At 38.9% G+C, this 25,097-nt stretch overlaps 1 protein-coding gene across 1 annotated transcript in view; it reads left to right on the forward strand.

Moving 5' to 3' along the window:
* Positions 1–4,527: 4,527 nt before the first annotated feature.
* The window catches only part of brinp1 (bone morphogenetic protein/retinoic acid inducible neural-specific 1), a 106,260-nt gene continuing 85,690 nt past the window's right edge, over positions 4,528–25,097 (forward strand). Inside the window, exon 1 of the mRNA XM_063478440.1 lies at positions 4,528–4,893. The gene's annotated coding sequence lies outside the window, so the exon portion shown is untranslated. The remainder of the gene's footprint in view (positions 4,894–25,097) is intronic.

Here is a 25,097-nt window from a genome sequence, read left to right on the forward strand (position 1 = left end):
TCCGGCTACTGCAGTCTGTACAGGCACTCAATCCAAGGTGTTTGAAGTCCAGCGTGAAGTTTTTGCAGTCTGCAAGGAATTGGAGTGCCAGGTCATCTGCTGAAGTTGGTGGTGGTCAGTCCACTGTGTTTTGTCAAATCCAAAGTCAATACAGTTGTCTACAAGAAGATTCAGAGCAGTTTATGCTTCCATCTGCTGTAATGCTTTATGGAGATGCCAATTTTGTTTTCCAGCAGGACTTAGCACTTGCCCACAGTGCCAAAAGTACGACCAAATGGTTTGCTGACCACGATATTGCTGTGCTTGACTGGCCAGCCAACTCATCTGATGTGAGCCTCAGAGAGTCTGTGGGGTATTCGCCAGGAAAAAGGTGAGAAAGACTTGACCCCAAATTCCAGACGAGCTGAAGACCATTATTGAAGCAACCTGGGTCTCAGTAACACCTCTGTAGTGCCACAAGCTGATCATTTCCATGCCAGGCTGCACTGATGCAGTAATTTGCTGTAATGTAGCCCCGGCCAAGTAATGAGTGTATAAATAAACATCCTTCTCATAAGGTGGACATATCCCTATTATACATGATTTTGATTGATCTTAGGAAATATTGTAATAGAGAAACAGTTTTTTTTTTAGTTAAATGAGGTAAAGTTAAATGAAAGTTTACCTTTTTTTAATTAAATCCAGAAAATAGATGTATTTTTTCCACAATATTCACATTTTTTGAGATTTAGTTGTAAAATAAATGATAAATATATCAAATATATTAACATATTATATATTTTTCCATTCTTTTGAAAACTATCTTTCTAATGCTGTGGAGAAAAAAAAGGAAGAAGTGAAACCAATGAAGCCAATAGTTAGAAACAATAGAGGGGGCTGATTTTCTTCTAAAAGTGTAATTACTTAAACAAACTTTAAAGACATTGGCACAATCTCCATACCTAAATAATGAAGCTTAAATGTGAGTCAAAGTCAAAGGTGTAATTACAACATCTTTTAAAGCCTGAAGTAAATTTTCTTTATTTTCACCATTCATTATTGAAGAATGTGTCAGTGATTCCATAACTTTCATAATTACAGACTGTTAAAGCAGACTGAGTTGAAGGAATTGAATGGTGAGTGATATCCTTTTATGAACTGCACTTGGCAATAACTTAAGTTTAGTTTCTGCCAACAATCTTATCAAAAAGCTTAACTGGGTAACTGCTCTTTCTCCAAAAACAAAACTGATCACAATACACCAAGAAAAGGAGACTTTTCTCTCTGAGTATCCACGGTTTTGATTTTCTGTGACCCAATAATTATATTAGTATGTTGTGTTTGTGTTTGTGTTTGTCTTCAAAGTCTGATTATATTTATTCTTGTGGGATTTATATAGTCTGAGACCAAAAGTGCCTGGATTTATCGAATATGCTTAAATTGCATGTAATTTACTGAGAAAATCTGAAGTGAACAAATAAAATGAAACAAGAAAGCAGATGGAAAAATGCTGCACAGTCTAATTTTGCTTGGATTTCGGTTTAATTTGAGTCTTCAGTCAAACTACTTTTGACATAAAGTCTGTTAAGAAGCATTTGGATTCCAAGATATTGTGTTACTGTGCTGGACACAATTTTCTTCTGACCACAGATTTCAAATAAAAGATTGATTTTCTTTCATTCCCCCTTTCTTTACAGTAGGCCAACAGCTCTGCTAGCATTGACCCTATGGACATAGGGAAACTCAAGATATGCATCTATCCAACACTCTTGCCATGACCCAGTCACACAGTAGTACATATTTCATCATAGGTAAACCCAAAGCAACAGTGGTACTTTTTTTGTGTGGTATTCATGACCAGCATTCACAAAACAGCTTTTGTCTGCAGTATTTCTGCACCACTTGCAGCAACACATGGAATAACGCATACCTACAAATCCACATCAAGCACTTTGCTTGCTTTCTTGTGTTTGATGAAGCTTTGACAGCAATACAGTATGCAACTACACACTTTCAGAAAGTGCCACTGAAAATCAGGTGGCTTATGTATCCCAGACTGGCTGATATTTACTTTGCTGGAACGTAACCACTGACAAAAGGTGTGAGTTGTTCAGTTATTGTTTGATATTATAGTGTTACTCCACCGCAGACAGCAGGAATCCAGATTTTCAAAACAAAATGAGAATAATTAAATGTAAGAGCCGTCTTGAACATGTCAGTAATTTCCCTCGGTGACAGTAAATCTTGGCAGGAAAGGGGGGGAAATTTCAAATTAAAAGCTATTATCAATTGAATCGTGAAATGTAACATCAATGATCCCTGGAGCATTTTATGACTGCAACTGCAAAAGAAACTTGTCACGTGTCACCACCACTTCCAGGCTAATGACTTTGTAATGGCACCATTTATCCATTTAGCCTCATTGAGTTCCACGCAATGTTGGACCCGCCAGGTTCTTTAGCCGATGGTGGATGCTTCAAGTACTTCACTGCAAGTGGACCATTGGAGAGCTAGTGAGTTGCAAAACTCTCTGTGACAGCAGTGGATATAGTGATGTCAAAATCAGTTCAAAAGTTATCCATTTGACATGCTCCAGCTTTGAGCTACAATAAAGACCGTGAGCTTCCAAAATCTACGTCCCCCCCCCCCCCCCCCCCCCCCAAAAAAAAACCAAAACAAAAAACAAACAAAAAAAAACAAAACACACATCTAATAACCTGTGTCAGATATACTTTTAAAGTATCCGTTTTGGATTATTAAATAGAGTATTAGCTCCTATGACACACTGTAGTATGCCAAGCAGTTAATGTCTACTCTCCATTTCTTCTTTTGTGTGTGTGTGTGTGTGTGTGTGTGTGTTTGTTTGTGCTTTGCATTTCTGAAAACTATTACATTGGGAGAGGAAGAGTAAACTTAACTAATAAGTACACTGGTGGGTTCAACCGAATAAATCAGGCATAATCCATCTGTGGTATTTCAGGTTATATCTATTCACACCTATAAATATTTCCACTAAATCAGGATGATACTGCCAAACTAACGGAACCTTTAACATTCAAAAGAAAAAAATGCCCACTAGGTACCTTAAATATTAAGTAACCTTAGCTGACCTGACCAAAGATGGTTTGAGGCAAAATTTTAGCAGCTATGTTACCAGCTTAAATGCACAGTTCATGTTTATATTTATTGAATCTCAGCAGTAAAAATGTATGGGAAGGAGACAGAAAGACAGAGCAAGCTGTGCTAAGATGAATGCTGATGTAGAAGAATACATAATGACCCGAGGAGGATTTGTTGCATTTTTATGTTAAGAATTGTAGATGGCTTGTAAAACCTCTCAAAAGTCTTTGTTTTGAAATTTGACTGCAGATTCTACCTATTACTCTGCACTACATTTTGCAGTGCTGGAGATATCCTCATGAAGTGAGGTGTACAAGCTGATATAATTTTGATGTAATGTCTAACGCAGTAGAATAGAGCGCTTTTGGCTAAGCCTTTGGTCTAAAGAAATATGATCTTATGTCATGCGTATGCTGACCATATGTTGTCAGAATACACCACTCACCAGCACCATAGCAAGGATTTTAGAATGATGCCAGAGGTTCCCTAGTTTAACACCAACATGCCTATACAAATTTGATGTAGCCCCCACAGTGTTATTATAGAATATAAGCCCTAACTGTCTGTTAAAGCCACTACATTGAGCAGCCGTGACCTTATCAGTCATTAATGAAGTGAATTTATACGTTTAATACAGTGTTTGCATTAATGAATTCAGCAGCCATGACACCTGCCACTTTGAGTTAACATTATTACCTGACACACATCACCACAGATCTACTGAGCAGGTTTCGCAGCCATGGACAGAACAACAGAATCTCCCTTGCTGCTTTTCAGAACCATGGACAGTAACCAGAACTTCACTTCAGTTGTGTTTCAGCACCTGGGACAGCAGAGCAAATTTTGCTCCACAAAAATGTGTGCATTAATTGCCAAGGTTTCGCTTCCAATGCAACGTGAAACAGGGTCCACAGAGCTATCCTGAATTTTTATGAAGATGAGTTTCTCAGCAAGTCATCATAAGTTCACATTAACACAGACATACAGTCACGTTGTTTTTTTATGTAAAGAACACAGCCTACACGTGGTATTGTGTGACACCTTCTGCGCAACTCAACGCCTTCTCACTTTGTTGCGCTTTCAGTTGTCTCAAAAAAACAAAACAAAAAAACAAAACAAAAATCATTGTATGCTTAATAAGCCTGTGTCCTTCTGAGCCCACACCGTACCCAAATGTTGACACCTTAATGAGCAATGACCAGGCTATTTATGGTGCTCATCCTGTAGCCTCTGTGTAAAGAATTAGCATACCTATCAGCTGAAAAAAGTCACGACGCGGCTTCTTATCCTCATCCACCCTCAGTTACCTCGCCTTCCGCCTCATACAGTCCAGACCCACCCCTCACTGCCTGCCATGACCGTCCTCTACAATACGAGACTGTATTCTTTGTACCTCCCCTTTCTCGCCCTCCGTCTGTGGATCCCAGCCTCCCTTCCTAGATATCCATCCACACCTCTCTACCCGCAAACGGCTCCTAGTGTGACAAAAAAAGAGAGCAGAACTGTTTCAAACACGTCGACATAAATCTCACTTCTACAGCTCCCTTTTCTCCTTTCCCTCCTGACGGACTTCATTACTTTATTCATCTGCGCGCCAATGCCCGAGACCACGCAGAAACGGAGGATTTTTTTCCCTTGAGCATGAAAAGGATTGCCAAATCATCCGCAATCCAACATCACCGACTGAGCCACCAGCATGAGCACTGGATACATATGCTCCAGCAGAAGTTGTTGGCGAGAGAACTAAGAAATCTTGGACCACAAATACAGCTAAGAGGGGAGAGTCAGTTTTAGGTAAGTACGGTATATGCTGGCTTAGACCTCTAACAGAATGTGAAGGTATCTTATGTATATTTTTTCCTGTCTATCACTAACCACGAGGAAGTGGTCTGGTAGGCAGGGCTATATTGTGGCACAATTATGGCGATGTTGCGTGGTCAGCATGTAACTAAGGTGGCCGGTGGTGTCCTTTTCAGGATGGAGGTAATTTTCCCCCTTTTCTTTCTCACGGCGAAGCTACCTTTCAAGCTCCGCCCGGACTATATGTCGACGTAGCCCTTCCGAGGGTATTAAAATTGATACAATTTGCCGTATAAAGCCTTCATTTTAGACCACCAGGCAAATGACTTATTCTCACAAATTGCATGCGTTCGCCTGCGCTCTCGCTGCACGTTGTGAGGCAGCATCTTCCCCAGGTGATGCTGCAGAAGTGCGGATGTAAAAGGAGCACGAAACACTGAGGGAATCAGTGATCTCAGTATTCAGGGTTGGCACATTACGCAGACCTGTTTCAGTGAGTGGCAGTCCGGGGGGCAACATTCAGAGTAGGGGTGTAAATCAGGCCTGCAGATCACTGTAGTCAGCATCAACATTTGTAATCAAGCTTCTTTTTTTCTCTCTCTTTGGAGTCCAGATCTAGCGATGATTAGTTCACTCTGAAAGCTGCATTTGCTCTTAACTTTAAATGAGAGTCACCCCGGATTAATAATAATAATAATAAAGAGTAAATCAATTGCGTCCATTCTTTCTGTTATTACTAGTGTTTTTATTTGCATGTTATTAATAATTATTATGAATATTTTCCCATTGTTTCGTCTCACTGCCTGATATGAGACGGATCAGTGTTTGTGCGCGCCTGCTGGCCCGTCCTGTACGTAGCTTTGGACGCATGAGGGTGCGCGTACATGAGAGCAAGCACGTACGTGTTTGTTTTGTTGTAAGTGTGCGCGCGCGTGTGTCGCCAGTGAGGCAAAGTTGCCGTTCCGTGTTCCCTCAAGTTGCTTTGATTGCTGTTCCACCGGCTAACTGCGAGGGGAGCTCATGCTCTTTTACACTATAGGTGTCATTGTGTGGCTAAAGGCAAGATTACTGTGTGTGATACTGATACCAAGTCTATGAAATTAGAGGAGCAGCTTCTGTTTGAAATTAGTCCGGAAACATTTATCTGCAATTCCACGGCTGCCACTGCAAATTTTGCTTTGTTTGTCAATGTTTCTTTTTGAAATGCTAGCCAAAGTAGCTTTAAGGAACTTGATCAAATGTACGTAGAAAAAAAAGAAAACAGAAAAAAACCCCGCAGTTGCAGTTATAATTACCAGGCTGAGAGTGCAAAGCATTAGTTTCATAATACTGAAGTCACACATATGAGTAATGAGCAATGCAGGATCTCAGTCTATACTGCACAATCAAGCCTTTGATGAGCATGCTAGAAAAGGGTCTGTGTGGCACCCCACTGTAACTAACCCTGCATACTGAATTTGAAATGTAAGTTGAGCTTTATTTATTAATTTTTTTCTTAAATGAGCATTACGCTAAAAGCAAGTGCTTTAACTCTGTGATATTGTTCTGCCTTCTCCTCTGCGTGTACAGTAGAGAAAATTGCACTGGCAGCGGAAATTGCAGAAGAAAAGCTCCCTCATTCCGAATGCTTCATTCAATCTGGTGGCCTTTTCAATGGCAAAATGCTGGCAACATGTAATCATATTCAGAGGGAAAGCATTCTAAATCATGCTGCCAAAATGAAAATGCCTGCAGTGGCTTAAAGCTATATTTGTGTCGTGGCTTTAGATGACCCAATGTTGATAATGCTTTCAAGGACTGAAAAGAGAACATTCAGCAGCAGAGGTCCTTTTACAGACCTTGGCAGTGCAACTTACTGATAAATTGTCTGCAAATCATGTGACTGTGATTCTAAAAGACAAGGAAATAAACACCCATGAACATAATTAGGAGGAAATGATGACAGACTTAATACATTGACCATATGTGCACAGCATTTCTTTATCACTCTGTGTAAAGATAAGGATATTACTTTTCCAACTGTCTGTGTGCTGGATAGAGAACAGTACCAGTCTTGTACTGGCACCAGCTCTCTCCTGCTCTTCCTCTCTGTGTATCTCTCTCTTTGTATTCTTGTATTGGCACAGCATTGTTTTTATGTGGGTGCTGGCTGCAGCTGTAGTGACCAGAAGGCTGCCTCCTAAGAGGTTTGGAGGGAAAAAAAATCTGTTTTTATCAGAAACAAACAACAGGGTCACACAATGACATGTGACAAACTCTACCAGAAATCCTGGCACGTTTACAGTATTTTGGAAACGCAGCTGATCTCCGCTGAGGGTTTTCTGACCTGTGTGCTGGTGCTATCAGTCCCAAAAGTACATGGGTCTAAACATGCTTTTCTTATAATGCAGTGTTCAAAAAGCCATTCGCAGCCACAGGCTCATAATTAAAGATGATTACTAGTGCTTATTCTTGCATGTCATGAAATATTAATGCTTAGGAGGATTTCACAGTTTCAGAAGGAATTTTTACTTTACTTATTGGATGGCCATTAAAGACAACGTTTATCTCAACGTTTACATGGAGTGACACAAACCTGCAAAGAAGGTCTCCATAGTTTTGTGAAGAAAAATATGGGTGTTGTGCAAAGCCTCAGGGGAGCTGAAAAAGACTCAGAAATCACCATAACAGTGACAGTTTTATTTTTATAAACTATTTAGGCATTCAGTACACATAATTCTTCAACTAAGTAAAGTGGCCTGTCTCTGGTTTCTCTCTATCTCCTTCTTGCTTTATTCACAGCAGGGGGCCAGAGTCTGAATAGTTGCGACTGAACACAAATACCATTTTATGTTGCATTCAAGAATTAAATAATACATCAAAACCTCAAAAGCAAACAGAAAACATTATTTATTAAATTAATGTAAGTCTAATGTGGCTTGCTTTATGACTACTGATGAATCTGGAGGTAATTTTATATATATCTATGTATCTATGTATCTATGTATCTATCTATCTATCTATCTATATATATATATATATATATATGTAGATATATAGATATATATAGATAGATATATACATATACCAAAGAGTATCTTGATTGCATAAAATTTTGAAAGAAAGAAATTGGGTGATGAGGAAAAAAAAATCAGGGCATCATCCTTTGATTTAATTCACTAGTTAACATGTACTGATTGTGCTCTTTTAAAACTTTTAGAAATTAGTGTTGGCAGCATATAAAATCATTTTAAGCTATTTTTTTATACTAAAATGAACAACAGACCTGAAGCAAACTACCTGCTTTTATTCATATAAATTCTGAAAAGATACCTAAATCAGCCGCTGTGCACAAGCACCATTGAATAGTAATGCTAATTAACCTCATTCACCAAGCAAGGAATTTGACAAATCCAATGTGATACAATTTTTATGCACTGAGGGAAGAGGAGGCTCCACATCGACTTTGGTCTGGGTGTAGCTGCTGCTACTGGTTGTTGCTGTAGCGGGTGAAGCTGCCTTATAAAACATTTATTAGACCAAATATATTGACATATGCTAATTCTGAAACATTCACACTCAAAGCCCCAAGTACCAAAAACTAAAGTTGTCATTATCCTAATGTAAACAAGTGAGCCTACCATTTTTAGATGATATTGCATGTGGATGGTTGAAGCGTCTTCTTTTAACACTGGTGTCATTTAGTTTAGAGCCAAGTCTGAATAAACATTTAGGAAACATAAACACTAAAGAAGCTGGGGTTATCTGGCTATATTTCATTGGGTAAAGTTGCAGAATAAAGGATCCACTCTAAAGGCTGCTAATGAAGCATTTGTTTCCCAGCCACTTATTATTTAGTAGATGATAGTATAGCCAATCGACCAGCTGAGCAGCTCTAACAATCATTACAGATCAATTCTATTTGCACAAGCTGCTTTCACAAAAAAAGATGTCTCACTCTCTGCAGATCACCTGTGGAATGCTAGCATGGATGGCATAAAAATCACTATAACAGTTTTTCTCATATACTTGCTCCCAATGCTTTTGCCTTCAAAAGTGCAAAAGTGGCCTTTTCATATTGGGTTAACACACTCTCACTCCTCTGCACACCATGCATCTTGACCTAGCACTTGGTGTTTGCCAAGTAGGAGACACTGGATAGAAAAGTGATGCTAAATTGAGCCTCCGCAACCCTGACCCATGTGTCATTAAACACTGCCAGGAAGCTTAGTTATTACTCCCTAAAATATGATAACTCGGACAACACAGTAATAACTACAGTAATTTATTTTGCCTGACATTGCCTTGGTCTTTGCTGGCTTGGTGACAGCAGTGTTGTACATCTACTTGATTTTTTTGTGGAGAAGGAGAAAGATGTTTTGATTTGCAGAGGTCTGCACTGGTCGACGATTATACATAGAGCCTTTAACTTAATTTGCTTCACTCCAGCCTCCCATGTTACCACTGCTATATAATTTGATCTGCTCTTGTCTAGAAGATGTGTCTGAGGTATTTTACAAAATGCAAACCTCCCAGTATAGCTTCTGGGTCTGGTTTGTATGGCAATAATGTGCAGCTCTGGCCAGTAATTGGCAGTTTTGTTTTGTTGCTGAGATTTTCCTCCTCACTTGCAAATCCTTGGTAAATTTGTGGGCAGCAACATAACTGTGCAGCCATTTGCTGTTAAGTGTGTTCCATAATTGAGTTTGGTGTGGCATATGTTCTCTATCGGTATGTTGACGCATCATATGTGTTTATGTACGTGCTTACCTACAAAAATTATTGTTTTTCAGCTCTAAGGTGTATACTAGCCACATCTGATAACTAAATAAAGCTGCATTAATAAATACTTTTAATATCAAGAATGGATTGAGTTACCTGTACTTTATAACACAAAACCATTAGGCATAGAGAATTACTGTCCATCTCTTTTCTCCTCAGCTTAATATGGTTCACTATTTTGCTTTAATAGCTTGCAGCTTAATAAATTTTTTTCCTAATAAGCAGCCTACTTTTTGATTTATAAAAAGCACTGTAAATACTTGCATTCAAAGGTACCTGAAGTATAGGTTTTGGTGAAATCTCCATATCCCCCTGATAGCTTGTCGCTACCTGGGTTAAAACCAAATTTTCACATATTGGGAATACCAAAACAAATTAATGACTAAAAGATGGGGGTCTCTTTATACCATGGGAAGGGTACAGAAGCAACTACTTAAACTATTAAATATAGATTATACTTAGGCGTTCCATCAGGTATCCACATTACTTGTTTGGATGATGTGCGCCATTGCATGCATGCCAATATATAAGTGTCACACCTTCAGCAAAACAATGCTGGTATTTTGACTACAAATCAAATGTACTGTGATTTTGTCTTTCACAACTGATTCCGGGAAAGCTTATAATGGGGATTTCAACATTTTGAGAAGATTGAACCCATGTTGAAAAAGCAATCAGTGTGACCTTTGTGTGACTCATTTATAACTGTCACTACTAACTTTTAAAGGACTGAGCGGGTCAGATTTGATTGACCATAAATTTACAAAAAGATTCTTAGTCATTTTGAAGTGTGCCACAGCCGCTTGCCTGACCACTTGTATTTTCGCCCATGAAAAATTATCACAAAAGGCTAAAGTCACCCAAAGAACCTTCAGTTTTCCTGCCATAAATAACTAATTCACATTCTAGTTCACATTCACATGAATAAACAAACATACAATTTCAATTGTTCCACTGAATTGCCTATCAACGTAAAAGTCATCATTTAAATGTGAACAATCACGGGAAGATAATCTTTCTGAAAAAAAAATGTTAATTGGATCTCACACAGAGAAGGTTTTAATCTTTTTCATCCTTCCTTGTGCTGACTAACAAGTGTAAAGTACTCCCTACTGGAGCACTTTAGGTACCCCCTAATTATTTCTTAAGAAGATAAAAAATATTTCAAACAAGCATTTCAAATTCTCTGGCATTTATCACATGAAGCTTGAATTTAGATGAGAAGCTGCCATTCTCAGTAGATTTACCATGGCCCAATTTTGAAAAATTAAACAGCGGGGGCTTTTTTGGAGAGAGAGTGGAGTCATGGACTGACCCATGACCTTTGTGATGCTGGTGAGTCAATGTGCTGTTGGCTCATGCCAGAAGATCGCAGCATCACTGACCTATATTGCAGCCCTGGGCAGTGGCAACCTACACACCAGCAGATCGCTGATCAGAGGAGAATATTGAAAATGAGGTGCAAAAAGATCTTTTATATTCTTTTCTAGCTAGCCTTTCCTACATAAATCTACTGGTTCAGCATTTGTGTTTGTTTTCATACTTAAACAATGACTCAAGAATTTTGAACAACTGAAATACAAAATCAAAGGTCTATTTATTCACTAACGAAAATATGCTTGGTGTAAACTCAATGTTTACTATTCAATTAAATTTCATATGACTGCTTGTTACGACCAAGATGTGCAGATGAGCATCTCTGAATGCACAAGACCTTGGGTACAGCAGTGGAGGACTACACCAGGTGCCTCGCTTGTCACCTAAGAACAGTAAACTGAGGCTATAGTTTGCACAGGCTCACCAAAATTGAACAATTGAAGTCTGGAAAAACATTGCCTGGTCTGATGAACCTTGATTGCTACTGCAACATTCGGATGATAGGGTCAGAATTTGGCATGAACAACATGAAAGCATGGATCCATCTTGCCTTGTATCAACAGTTCAAGGTGCTGCTGGTGGTGTTATGGTGTGGGGGATATTTTCTCAGCACACTTTGGACCCCTTAGTACAACATTACCATTTAAATGCCACAACCCTCCTTGCGTGTTGTTGCTGATCATGTCCATCCCTTTATGACCATGGTGCACCAGTTAGATTGCTCAAATCATCCCAAACATTTTTTTTAACATGACAATTAGCTCAGCTTGATCAAATAGCTTCCACAGTTACCAGATCTCAATCTAATGGAGCTCTTATAGGAAGTGGCTTAATGAGAGATTCATATATGGATGTGTAGCTAACAAGTCTGTTGCAAATGTGTGATGCTGTTGTATCAACATGGACCAAAATCTCAGAGAAATGTTTTCAGGGCTTTGTTGAATCTATGGCAGATGAATTCAGGCAGTTCTGAATGTAAAGGGACTCCAGTCCAGTACTAGTAAGGTGTATCTAATGATGTGGCCGGTAAGTGCAATAACAGCATTAGTGTGTTTCCCCTTAAATGTAAGTCATTAAACAACATGAGCATATTTAGTTTGATAACACAGCTTTCATTTTCCTCAACAACTCTGAGCTGTAAAAGGCGTTGTGCTACTCCAGAAGTAGCACATGAAATGACCTGACACAGCATTTTCACAAAAGTACCGACCTATAGATTTTTTTTTATATAGCTGCCCTTGCCTTGCCTGTGACAGAATTTGTGCGTGTGTGTGTGTTTGTCTCTAGCACATTAAGCATCTTTTTGAATTCCTGAGGCCCAAAATCAGGTATAACAGCAGACATGTATATTAATTAGAATTCTAAACATAGAAGCTCTGTGTACACTAATGTCAATCTTACATGTCCCAATGCATGCATTTGCATTCCTGGCATGAGAGCTTGACTGCCTAAGCACCACTTCCTGTCACATTTAGCTTGGAAAACATTGATTGACTACAGACTTATGCATATTTGTTATCATTTGACATTGTCTTTAGGGCATTTTCTTTGTTAGCTCTTGCAACCTCATATCTTTAACTGGCATTCTTACATTTGGTCAGCCTTATTTTACTTTTATCATTCATGGAATTCTTATATTTAATTTACTCGATGCATTCATTTAAAATAAATAAATATCTGATTTCTATAATGACCTGTCTTTTCAGATGACTACTTATGTTTTAGAGGCAAATTCGCCCCTGAAGGCTACAATATTGTTGCGGATTATTAAATATGAACCAGTTTTGCCCCAAGATGGAGAATATGATTAAAAGCTAGTAAATAAAATATGCCATTTTCAAGGCCTCTATATGTTGGTGGTATTGCTTGGCCAGAAGCCCTTCCAGAAGTTTCACTTGGAGCTCGGCAGCCAGTTTGGATTGAATCCAGGTGGTTATTTGATACCTGTATATAAATGAATGGGAAACAAAAAGCTATAACTTTAATATCAGTGGTCACTGGGACTTAAAAACAACATATACAGAATTGCCAGTAAAATCCAGTAAGGAGAGGTGTAAAATTTTTCAACACAGCTTTTAAAACCTGTGAGACTACACTGACTACCATGTGATGTAGTAACCGCCACATCAGATTTTCAATTTTAATTTTGTTGATTAGGTCTTTGAGGGCAGTGGTAGTACAACAATCACTTGATTTCCCTGACATATTTCAGGATTCTTTGTGTCTACGTGCCCTCCTAATATATTATGAAACTACTTGGCCTCTAAATGCTGTCTGTGTTATGGTAAATACTACATATTTTATTTATAATTTCACTTTAAAAAAAAAAAAAAAAAGGTTACTGTGTACACCCAAACATGCCATGTAACCACGGCATTGAAATGCATACATTTACAGATGGCAAGCGAAACCTGCTAAATTGAATGCATGTTTTGGAATTTATAAACTGGGGACTAGCTGCAGGGCATCATTCTGTTAAACAGGTAGTGTGTGCCTAGATGCTCTTAAGGCTGCTTGATACAGTTCAGTTAACAAGCTAACAAGTAACTGTGAAGATGGCTTGAGATGCAAATAGTTGTAACAGTACCATTGGTTGGTTATGTCATACCTCCCTCTATACATCCCACCTTTGCTCTTTTTACCCCTCCTCCAAGCTACGCAGTGTTCCTACTGATCATACACAGGAATTACGTAGTGACTCAGTTTTCAAAATTAAAGACCTTGTGCAAATTAAACGCTCTACTTTTGAAATGCTTCCAGTGACATTTAAAAGTTGTAGAAGGGACGGAATAAAAATGGACAAGAAATGCACTGGGGTTAAAAGGCAAAAAGCTGTACTTTAAAAAAAAAAAAAAAAAAAAAGCTTAGCTTTTTAATGACATTTTACATTTGAAATCGAATGAACTGGGATTAAACATCTTATAAAATTAAGTTCTAAAAATGATCCCTACCGAATCCCAAATGCAGTGCCTGCTGAAGAAGAAGCAAAGAAGCAGATGCTGACATAGAGAAAGTATCTTAAACCAACACAGTTTCTCAAGAAAAAGTCTTCCACTCAAAAACAACCTTTTGATTTGGCCGTATTTGTAAAATGCATAAATCTAACAACTTAATTTCATTCCCTAATAAAAAGTCACTGTTCATTTTGAGACATGGTGGAGTGCCTCTTTCTTCAACAATTTTTGAAAAAGTGTTATTTTCCAGCTCGGCTTGCTCTCAACTGGTCAAATACTGCCACTTGATCAGGAGCCATTGGTGTCACATTTAAGCTTAATGTGCGCCCTCTTAGAATAATTTTTTAATCTGCTTTGCTGTTATCATCGGTGCTCTGAGAGTCACCATAGAAACAAGGACAACAGTTGAGAAGCTTGGGAAAAGTGTTAATCTTAAGAAAAAAAGCTGCATTTCAGTCTAAACCATGATGTTTTCCAAATCCTTAAAGTAAACTTGTTTCTTATACCTAACCAAAAAAACTCTAGAAAGGTAGCCAATGGATTCAAATGATGGTGAGGTTTCCTGACCATAAATCATTATGTGACGGGTTTCAATCAGACATACAACCAGCTGTGTTATTAATGCTTTTTTTGTGTGTGTTATTTTTTTGTTGTTTTCTTTCTAATCCCTCAATCCAAAGATTAATCTATAAAAGCACCAACATTTTGCAGGAAAAACAGTTAGGTCAATTGTCAGCATGGTTTCTGGAAAGGAGGATGAAGCATCTGGGTATCTAAATGTAGAAAGGGAAGTGTTGCCAGAGAACTAGCGATAATAAACAGATGTTGAATATAATTAACTGCAAACTTTGTAGGATACGTTTATGGGACACACTGGGGAGTTGTTCAGATGTATTCTTTTATGTTTTAAGCTCTATGCTTAGTAATTTTGGTATTTCCTTCTGACCATGAAAGTCCTTAGCGCTGAGGTCAAAGGTTTATGCTCTGCGGCAGCAACTGCTCTTTTCACTGTCATATATTCCCCAGATCCATTGCACAGTTTTTCACATGGCATAAAATCGATAGCAATGAAGAGGGTCAGTGCAAGAGAAAGGGAGGCATCCTTTAAAATGCCAGAGTACTTATAGTTCACACTTTACTCTCTTTTGATGCATGTAAATGAAAATAAATCACATCATTTATCATTAACATCATTATGCTGCCAAACAATTCAGGGTTAGTCAGCCGTATTGTTTCCTAACATACAAGTTACCAGTTAAATCTGGGGCGCTTGGAAGTTCAAATGCCTGGTTCCATATCGCTAATTAACCTCCCACATCTAATTATCTTATTCAGCGATTCATGTAGGTCTTGATCACTCCTCCCTGTCCTAAGCATAAAGTGGCACAGATGAACATCAAATTAAGCTGTATATCACAGTGGAATGAGGTGGCCCTTCAGACTGACGATCAGTCTAATAAAGCTCATACACCTATTAAGTGAGCCTGATTTTGCCTAACTAAGCTATTCGGGATAAAGCTTTGTTGCACATATATATCATTACTATAGGAAAAATGTTTAATCTCCAGAGTCTTATTACCACCTGGTTCCTTGCTTGTTAAAATAAATATTCAAATTACTATACAATACTACTAGAAAGCAAAACACTGTCACTGCAGAAAAGGCTTTGCTTTCCACCAATTCTATTAGGATTGCTAACAAACAATGGCAAAGGGTTGCAACTGGGGAATCCATCACATCTGGCCTTTTCTTTATTCTTTTACCACTGGTTCCAGCGACTGTCACTTACAATGCACATGTGTGGTGTTTAGTAAAGGGGAATGCTTGGTCTGTGGTGCATTCATCATTTTCTGTAGGTTATAACCCCGTCAGAGATTAAAGGAAAATGTGCTGTATGGCAGCTTACCTGTGTTTGGTCGAGAGTGTAGTGTGGTATATTCTCCCAGGCTGTAGACTGGTGGCATTGTGTTTTGGCTGCAGCTGTTTTAGTCCAGTACTGTGCGTCCCACTTCAAAGAAGCGATGATTGGAGGGTGAATAAAAGCTCCAAGTCAGTCAATTGGCTCTGAATTGCCTGAACTTAACTGCAATATCAGCAGTGCAAAAAAGTGGCTGGCGTGGTCAAGTTTTTCTCGGTTTAACTTGCTCAGCCCCTCACATTGACATCAGGGCCAGGTGGATAGGGAGGAAGTGGAAGGAGAGGAGGCTGTGTGCTCGATTTATCAGTAATTATGGAGTGCTATTTTCTCTGTCTCCCATCTATGTCTGCCCTGGGAAGCAGTAGCCATTCTTTAATCTTGACACCCAGTGATCATGTAACACAAGGAAGTGCCTATTAGAGGTGGAGAGAAATTGAAGGGGACCTCTCACCTGATTTTAGGGGTGTTTGGGGTGACAGAAAAGGTGAGTATAGGGATACATGAGTAAGAGGAAGGGAGAGAGGCTCTGACATGAGATGGAGGCTGAAGTAGTGTCGACAATATACAGAACTGGCTTTTAAAACTTCAGAGGATTTGTGCAGAAGTGAAGCTAAGAGAACAATACAGAATAATAGAAAACAGCTTTATATATATATATATATATATATATATATATTTGTGTATGTGTGTGTGTGTGTGTGTGTGTAAGAGAGAGGTTGGCAAAGGATGTGAAAAATGTGAACTATAGTAGTTAAGTAGAGCAGGTCTTTGTGCTGTTACCTCTGGGCTTGCTTTACACTGAGTCAAACACAGTCTAGACAATGTTGGAAGTAATTATACTTTGCTTTGGGATGATTGTGTATCAGATAACATAATCAGGTGATGGCGATCCAGACAAGACTAAACGCTGTATTTTAATACCTTTTTTGATCTGAGTTCAAGTCTACACCTGGTAGCAAAAACAGACTGAACACTTCAGCAAAGCAAACACCATTTTCACATTCAGACCCAAGAAGCCAGACTGTACAGCTCATTTTTAAAAAAATGTTCCAGGATAATTGCTCTGGTATGTCGATCCATATGCAGGAAACAATACATCAAACCATACCCAATTTGATTATTTCTGAAACACTTCAGAGGGTGATACACTTACTGCCTTCTAGAAAAAAAAATCAGAGACATTGGAAATACACATTGATTGAGTCTCTTACTATGAATAATTTGTCTCCTCAATTGAGTGCAGTGCTGCCGGTGCTGTGCCAATCTGGCACCTCACTCCATTAACACTCCTCTCCTAATTGTGGAGTAACATGAAATTATCAATGCCAGGATTTTTTTTGGGTCAGTATTAACATTTTCTTTAGACAGAGAAGACAGATATATAATAGTAAGTGTTTAAAATAAGAAAAAAAAATCACAAATCCCAGATCACCACACTGTGGGCCTATTTATTATGCTGAAATGCAATTTTAGCACAAAACCACTACAAAGTCCGACATGCATGCCTGAGCCAGACAGGGGGAGTTTTTGTGTGTGTGTGTGTGTGTGTGTGTGTTTATATTAAACAGTATCCTGACAGAGAGATGGTGCGTGATGTGCATTATAAATACTTAAGTACCTCATATGCTTTCATTAGCCTCTTTAAATATGAACATATTTTAATATAAATTCCCATCAAATCAGTGATGTATGTAATGCTACTCTGATTATTTGGCAATTTATTTTCACAATTAGGCACTATTTGTTTTTCACAAAGCCCCAGAACCTAAATTAACCTCAGAACCTATGTGGCTGTAGTTTTAGAGGTGATTTCAATAATTACAATAATTTTTCCTAAAGTAATCAAAGACAACAGAATTATTATTGATATGGGTACTTCAAATTCGTGTTACTTCATCATGCATCAGATGATCCATGTAGGTGTTTGTCTATGCTTTGTCATGAACCAGTGTGTGTTTCATTGATCCCGTTTTTATTTTGTATCACTGCTCACTCAACCACAAAATTACTATACACTCTGTACAGTGTGTGTGCCTTAAAAAAAGGTTGAGTCTTAGGGGGCAAAAAAAGCACTTTTTTGTACCTACTTATGATCAAAAAGCAGAAAAATGCATACCATCCCCAAACAGCTCAGTGGTGTGTTGCTGATGGAGCTGATGTAGTTAATTTTAATGATGGAGAGGCCAGTCCAGGTGAAGCTTGCCTGTGCAGTATCCTCTCTGGTGCTTTTTGTGCTCTCAGCACACCAACAAGACAACAATGTAGGGCATGGAAGAGGCAACGTGGCACATTCAAGTCACACTTGCGAGCAATAAAAGTGCAATCGTAGTAGTTTTGCCTGGACTGGAATCTGACAACACTAATCTGAATGTAACTCTTGAAAACAAATCACATTTTAAAGAAAAATGGATTGTGACCTGTCAATGTATAACTGGGATTAGGTGAGATTTCACAAAATGTGCTTTTACTTTGTTGCTTCCCCCCGTTCTTTGGTTCAGATGGTTCACCAGGGAAGTCTTTCATCACTGTAATTGAGCTTAGCAAAAGTTTAATAAAGGAGACTACTTCAATTTTAATTCTTTCACCTCTAGGCTACTCTTTCATTCATTAGTACTCCTTCTAAGCCACACCTCTCAGCTGACATCCGTTCTTTTCCACCTCCCTCCATTATCCTATCAGTTTAAAATTCAAGAGGCAAACTCCTCTTAGTTCATCATCCAATCAAGCAAGCCTAAAATCCACTCCTTCTCTCTTACCCACATGGGAGCTAATCACTAATCAGTGTTCTCTTGATTAACACGTTCAACTGTGAGGTCATTCCTTCCAAGTGACTGCCATGTCCTCTTTTCCACTTTACCAAAACAATCTTGCTTCTCCATTCATAAGTTATACCAGACCCTTATACCACACACACACACACACACACACACCCTGCAAAAGCCAAAACAAACACAAAAGCTCTGAATCGAAAAAGAGGATTTCAAGAAAAAGAAGCTTTTTTTTAATTGCAGACCATTTTTCTGCTACTGTGGAATTCACTTAGGCATGTTTTCAAAAAAGCAAAATGTTTTCTCTGTAGTTGACGTCATAGATGTAGAAACATATGCAGTTATGTAAAAACATTTCTTTTTAACTGTAAAAATAAATGACTGGGTATAGGGCTGGGCCATATCATACTGTTCACGGTAATACCGGTATAATGTTAGGCAATGATAAGAAAATTAAATATCACGATAGAATATGGGTAAAACGTGCATGTGCAGGGCCTTTGTTTTCATACGCACATGGCGGAAAAAGCATGGCAGCGACGGAGAATGAGAAGGGTGAAAGCGAATCGTTGAATGAAACGGATGAACCAGAACTGGTTTGTAAAAATGCTGCAACTTCAGTGGTGTGGAACTGGTTTAGCTTTCATCCGTCAGATACACAACAAAGCACTATTTTTGGTAGAGCATGCTAGCGGGCCGTCGTTATTACCGTTATTACCGAACCGATTTTATGTGGTACACGGCGCTCAAAAATTTGTCAAAAAACGTTTTAGTACGACTTTGCTAAGCTACGAAGCCGCACCACTTGATGGATTGTCGGAGCATTACGGCTATCGTAGTCAGGAGCCTCGCAGAGTAATACGTATTGTGCTTCAACATAATATTAGCGTATGTGTGTGTATAACCTCTTTTTAAGTTTTGTGGATATTATACATGGTTATACTGAGGATATGTTGGCCAATTTCCACCTGAAATGCCTTTTGGTTAAACTGTCAGCAAGCAATTTGCATTTGCACTGTTAAATCTTTATATAGCTTTAATGCACATAAAAAACAGCTGCTTGTTTAAGTGAAAATACATTGATGGGGTATTTTTGCGCTAATAAAGTTGTGGAGTTGTAAAGTATTTTGTCTTGCGTCAATTATATCGTCGGTTATATCGTTACCTCATATTTTCAAATATATATCGTGATAAATATTTTTGGCCATATTTCCCTGCCCTAACTGGGTATAAGATTGTCAGCAGAAAACATCATTGACATTCCAACTAGCCTATTTTATGGTGTTATTGGAATGTTTTAGAAAAACCTACTGTATGAATGTAAAACCTACTTATCTGTGGAAAAGGTAGTGCACATTTTATAATTTTATTACTTGAATGAGAGCATCATCTACATTTACCAGTGCCTTGTTTGTGTCAACTGACCTTCCTTCTCCTTTCTTCTATATATGCAGATATATTTGTATGTGTCAATCTGTCTATTGTTAGATTTTGATCTCTATGAAAACATTTTTAATGCATTTATATAAAAACCTGTAATTTCAACCATCGCTAAAGAGAGGGCTGACTTTTCAATTTCTGTAGCCTTGATTTAATTATTATTAGCAGAGTTAAGTCCTTTATACCCTATAGGGAAAGGATTACCTATATCTAAACCAACTCATTAAAAATTAAATCGTGAAGAAGCACTTCCTGTCTTTTCTTAATGTAAACATTTGAAAAAGACCTCAGGAATTCACCCCTGTTCTTCTGAGGCTCATACCGCAATTTTGGCAAAAGAGGCCTGTTAATTATTCAGCAGCAAAAGGAAATGCTGTTATTGGCAATCATGCATTGAGGTGCATATAACAACAGCTGACTTGAATAGGTGTATAAAGCCATGCATTTTACAAGGCTTGTGACAAAGTTTGCTTCTGTCTTGGAAAGGAAGGAGGCCAAAGAAGCAAAGGAGGATGGGAAAAATAAAACGCTAACCTTGTAGCGAAAGCCTCTGAGCTACGGCATAAAAAGAGGACAGCTTACGAGCGGAATATAGTGACAGTGGAAGAATTTCAAAGGCAAGAGGTCAAGAGCACTCTATTTTCAAACTTAACATGGGGAATAGGTACATGTTGGCTGCACTAACCCATATCAAGGGCACATTTTTGCAAACGATAACCTCCCAAGAAGAGCAGACGAAGTATGGTGCGGAAAGAAAATTGCTTTTCTCAGCAAAATTCCACTATCCTTTTAGTCATATCAGTCCTGAAAATGTCTGCTCGGGATGCCTTTGTGCATGGGGATCTGCTGTATACACTGCATGACTGAGTGTGTGTATGTGATAGAGCATTTCCCAAAGCACTCCTTTCTTTCTTTCATTTTTGTAACCCCCCGCAAATTCCCCAAACACATCATGTGACAACAAGTATCAGCACAGGTTGAAGCGGAGCAAAACTGAAACGTTATAAATACAGAAGCTGTATATCCTTTTAACCCCATTCGTACCAGTGATGTTCCCTTTCTGTTTATTGCTTCATGATATTCACATCTGCAAATGGAAATGTTCTGCAGTTATATCAAATATTTCAAGTCCGTTTCTTCACTTAAGCGCCCCTACTTCAGGACAGTGACTATAAATACTCCCTGGGTCAAACGGTAAATCCGTCCAGTTCATCTGGAGGCTATAATCCAACAAAAGCCATATATTATGTATGTTGATAGATTAATACAGTTCACTCAGCAGTGGGTAGGCTCATTCTAACTGTGTGGGAGAACGAGCTTGGCACCGAGCAAAAATATCTTTAGAATTTTGATAATAGTACTGACCCAAGCCATGCATAATATGGAACAGTTTAGCTTTGCAGTGCTTAATCTGCAATGAATTGAGATGGGATAACTTTTTTTTAAAATAAATTTTCACCATCTGCTCTGCGTCTCTACAGATTTTGCTGATTTATGGAACACAGTCTGTGCTTCCTCCTCCTTTTTTCCCCTTCCCTGACACAAATATATGGATTTGAATTAGAAACAATAGGACCGGTGACCGTCGCCTAAATGTCCCATTCCTTCTGCTGCTGAAGAGCAAGGCTGCCGGTCAGAGAGGGAACTCTTGCCAAAGTCTCGTGATTTACAATTCGTCAAAGACTGAATTAGGAAGTCGACATCAAAATGGAAAGAAAATGAGGTCACTAAATTCAGAGATGGCATTGCATCAGAGTGCAGGGAGCAAATGGGGATTGCAAGAGCAAACAAAAATAACCCACTGCAGCTGGAGTAAACCTCTCTCCACATAATGCCAGTGGTCCATTCTCTTGAGAGGACAGCAGCTGTTATGTATTTCTCTCAGAAGAAGCTCCCCATAAAAAAAAGTATAAAAGGGGAATGTTGTTGTGAAAAGGTGAAACAGCATTAACTCTTAGAACTATGCTGGCAAAACATTTTCTTCTCTTTCTTTTTTTTTTGTTGCAAACTTGATATATGGACATCTATAAGTAGAAAAAGACAGTTTTAGGAGGTTAAGGTGGGGTGGCGGGACTAAGAGTGAAACACATCATTCTGTCTGAGCTTAATCTTTTGCTAGAGCTGATAAGGACCACAGTGATAAAGTATATAGAAAACATTACTTTTCCTGCCAGAGTCCTGTAGCACACATATTGAAATGGGATGAGGAAATCATGCTCTCACCTTGATAAGATGATACTTCCTCACATATGTCTTTCTAAAATAAAATGCAGTTCTGCGATCCAATTGCAGTCTCACAGTTGCCTCGCAACAACACTTCTTCGCACCCTACCCTCATAGTGTGATTTGGGAAAAAAAAATGTTACAGTCACTGGCAATTATGACAAATCAGTCACAGGATGGAGAAACAACGAAGGAGGATCAGCTGTTTAATTCGGTGAGACTTTACGGTCATTCTCTTCAAATAAATGCATAAATTAAATTGTTTCAGATTTTTGAGTAAAACAAATGTGTGCATACGTGAAAAAACAGTAAAGCACGATAGCAGGTTAGGTAGATTTACATCACTCTTATCTTAAAGCAGCTTATATGAGCTGATCTCAAATAAACAGCCTTCTAAGAGATTTTTTTCCTCCCTGCTCGTCCATTGCTTTGGTCTAGACCTTTTAGGGCTAGTCACTGGAAACCATACAGTGGATAACATCACTTGACATTTACATGCATGAGCACGGAAGGTCTGCAGTGCGAACAGTGTCATTTACATCCTCCCAGCAACTCCTGTTCAGGCTCTGATTCATGTCAGGGGCTCCTCTGGGTGCATTTTGAGTATGACCAGCTCGGGGACTGAAATTAATTCTGGCATTTTTGCCTTCATTCTCATATCCCTTCAGTCGAACTTTTGAACAAGAAGTAGCATACAAATTCTGTTACGCTTGGAGGATTGCGCCCTTTTTTATTTTCCCCTTTAAAGGCTTATTGGAAGGTGAGAGACGACATATTCAAAACAACGACTGTGCCCAGCGAGGTAAATCGAAGGAAAGCAGTTAGTGGTTTCTCATCAATAAAACCACAGAGTAATTAGAGAAAGCACTTGAAAGCCAATTTGCAAGTTGACAAATGATCAATCTTCATCTGTAATGCAGCCACAGTAGCCAGCAACATCAGTGGTGGATGTGGTGACAAATGGCTCGCCTGTTGTACCATCTAATTTTCTTTGGTGAACGACTGTGATTCTGGCTAAAGAGGTAGAATCCTGCTGTTTTTCCCTATCAGCTTAAAACACGTTTTCCTGGAATGAGATGAACATGGAAGTAAATCAGTAATGCTATGCTCCTTTTTGCCTAAAAGTGCTATTTCAGAGACATACTCTGTTGATAATCATGTTAGCACTCCCATTCGCAATGTTAATAGAAAGGTAAGGTCTGTGTATTAATATGAGTGAAGGAAAAAAAAAAACCCAGAGCGAAAAAAAATGATTCAACTGTCACAATATTTTTATTTCCATTGCTCAGAAATCCCCCAGGATGTAAATGAATTCCATTTTTATTTCATGCTAAATTTCTATGCCCTGTGGTTTGCCAGCTTGCTTAATTTATTTGACACCCCAATCACACACCCCAGTGTCTAAGACCATCCGTGGTCTTCGTGCTCACACTTAAACTGAAACCTTATTAATTAGCTTGCTTTATGACAGAGACATTCCCTGTTTAGAAACATCTCATAAACTGCCCCCGCATAGCTTCTGTTCAGCTGGGCAGTCATCAAATCAACCTCGATGCACACTCTGTGCACTACATCACATGACGGATGCTCTCCTCTGCTACTCCTCTCCCCTGTTTGCATTGATCCTTCCCCTCCCAGAATAGATGTGGACACAATAATTCAGCAGCCAGGTAAATTGGAATAACTCTGACCATTAGTGAATTAGTTTGCTCTTTAAAATCAGCCATTGATCCCTGAGCTGAGCTGATTGGTTGCTGACCAACCAGAGAATTTAATTATCAAACAGAGTGTTGCTTGCTCAGCCATGTTTTCTGAAGGTCAGGGTGCCACTGCAGTCCTTTTTTAAGAAACGGAAGGACCAAGGCGAGAGATTGGGTGGGGGGAAGAATCCAGTACAAATGAAGTTAGCCACGGCTGCTCCTCCCATTCCTCTGTTGCTTCCCAGCAATTGCAAGTGGCAGACCATTACCACGCCTTTCCAGACATGACTGTGAGCTCTGCAATAATAATTCTCCAAATTCAGACGACAGTGGTTTGGCATATAGATGCAACTCTGCTCTCTCACTCCTCATTCTGTCATTCCCCAGCATGAATCCTGCATACCCTTTGGTCCCATTGAGGTCATATTAATATGAACTATGGTAAAATAACCCAGAGGAGTATAAAAATTCATAGGCTGCCAGCCATCCATAACCTCGCGTCAAAGGTTTTGCTTCACTACGCGCATTATACCTGTATCACTGGGAATAAATTCACTCTGAGGCAGCTGTGCTGATAAGAGTTCAGAAAGAATCCCATCTGCTAATATCCATACAATTCCTCTGACTGAAAATGTAGAAAATAAATATTACATACTGGTGACAAGATGTCACATATGAACAATGGACAGTGTAAAAATACAGAATACACTATCTGTTCTAATTCCAGTGAGTCTACCTGTCTCCCTGCAATAGGCTTCTTTCTATCCTGATCTCTTGCCTCCCTGGGATTTAGAATACAAATAAGCAGAACAAGCCTCCCCATTCTTATGAACTTTATAGAATAAAGAGAGACACTTAGGGCCCCACACTAGGGAGAGAGGAATTGATTGGCAAAGCTAGTGACGGGACCAGAATGGGGATTGAATCCCCTTGAAAGAAGCAGAATGGAGGAGGAGTTGCAGTATGAATAAGGCTGTTTAAAAAGAGGATGGAGAAAACAAGCCTCCCTTGTCCTGTCTTGTGATTTCCTGAAGCAGACATCCTCCCCTTTTTACCC

Source organism: Pelmatolapia mariae, linkage group LG7 (genome assembly GCF_036321145.2).
Source record: "Pelmatolapia mariae isolate MD_Pm_ZW linkage group LG7, Pm_UMD_F_2, whole genome shotgun sequence".
In the NCBI taxonomy this organism is placed as follows: Eukaryota; Metazoa; Chordata; class Actinopteri; order Cichliformes; family Cichlidae; genus Pelmatolapia; species Pelmatolapia mariae.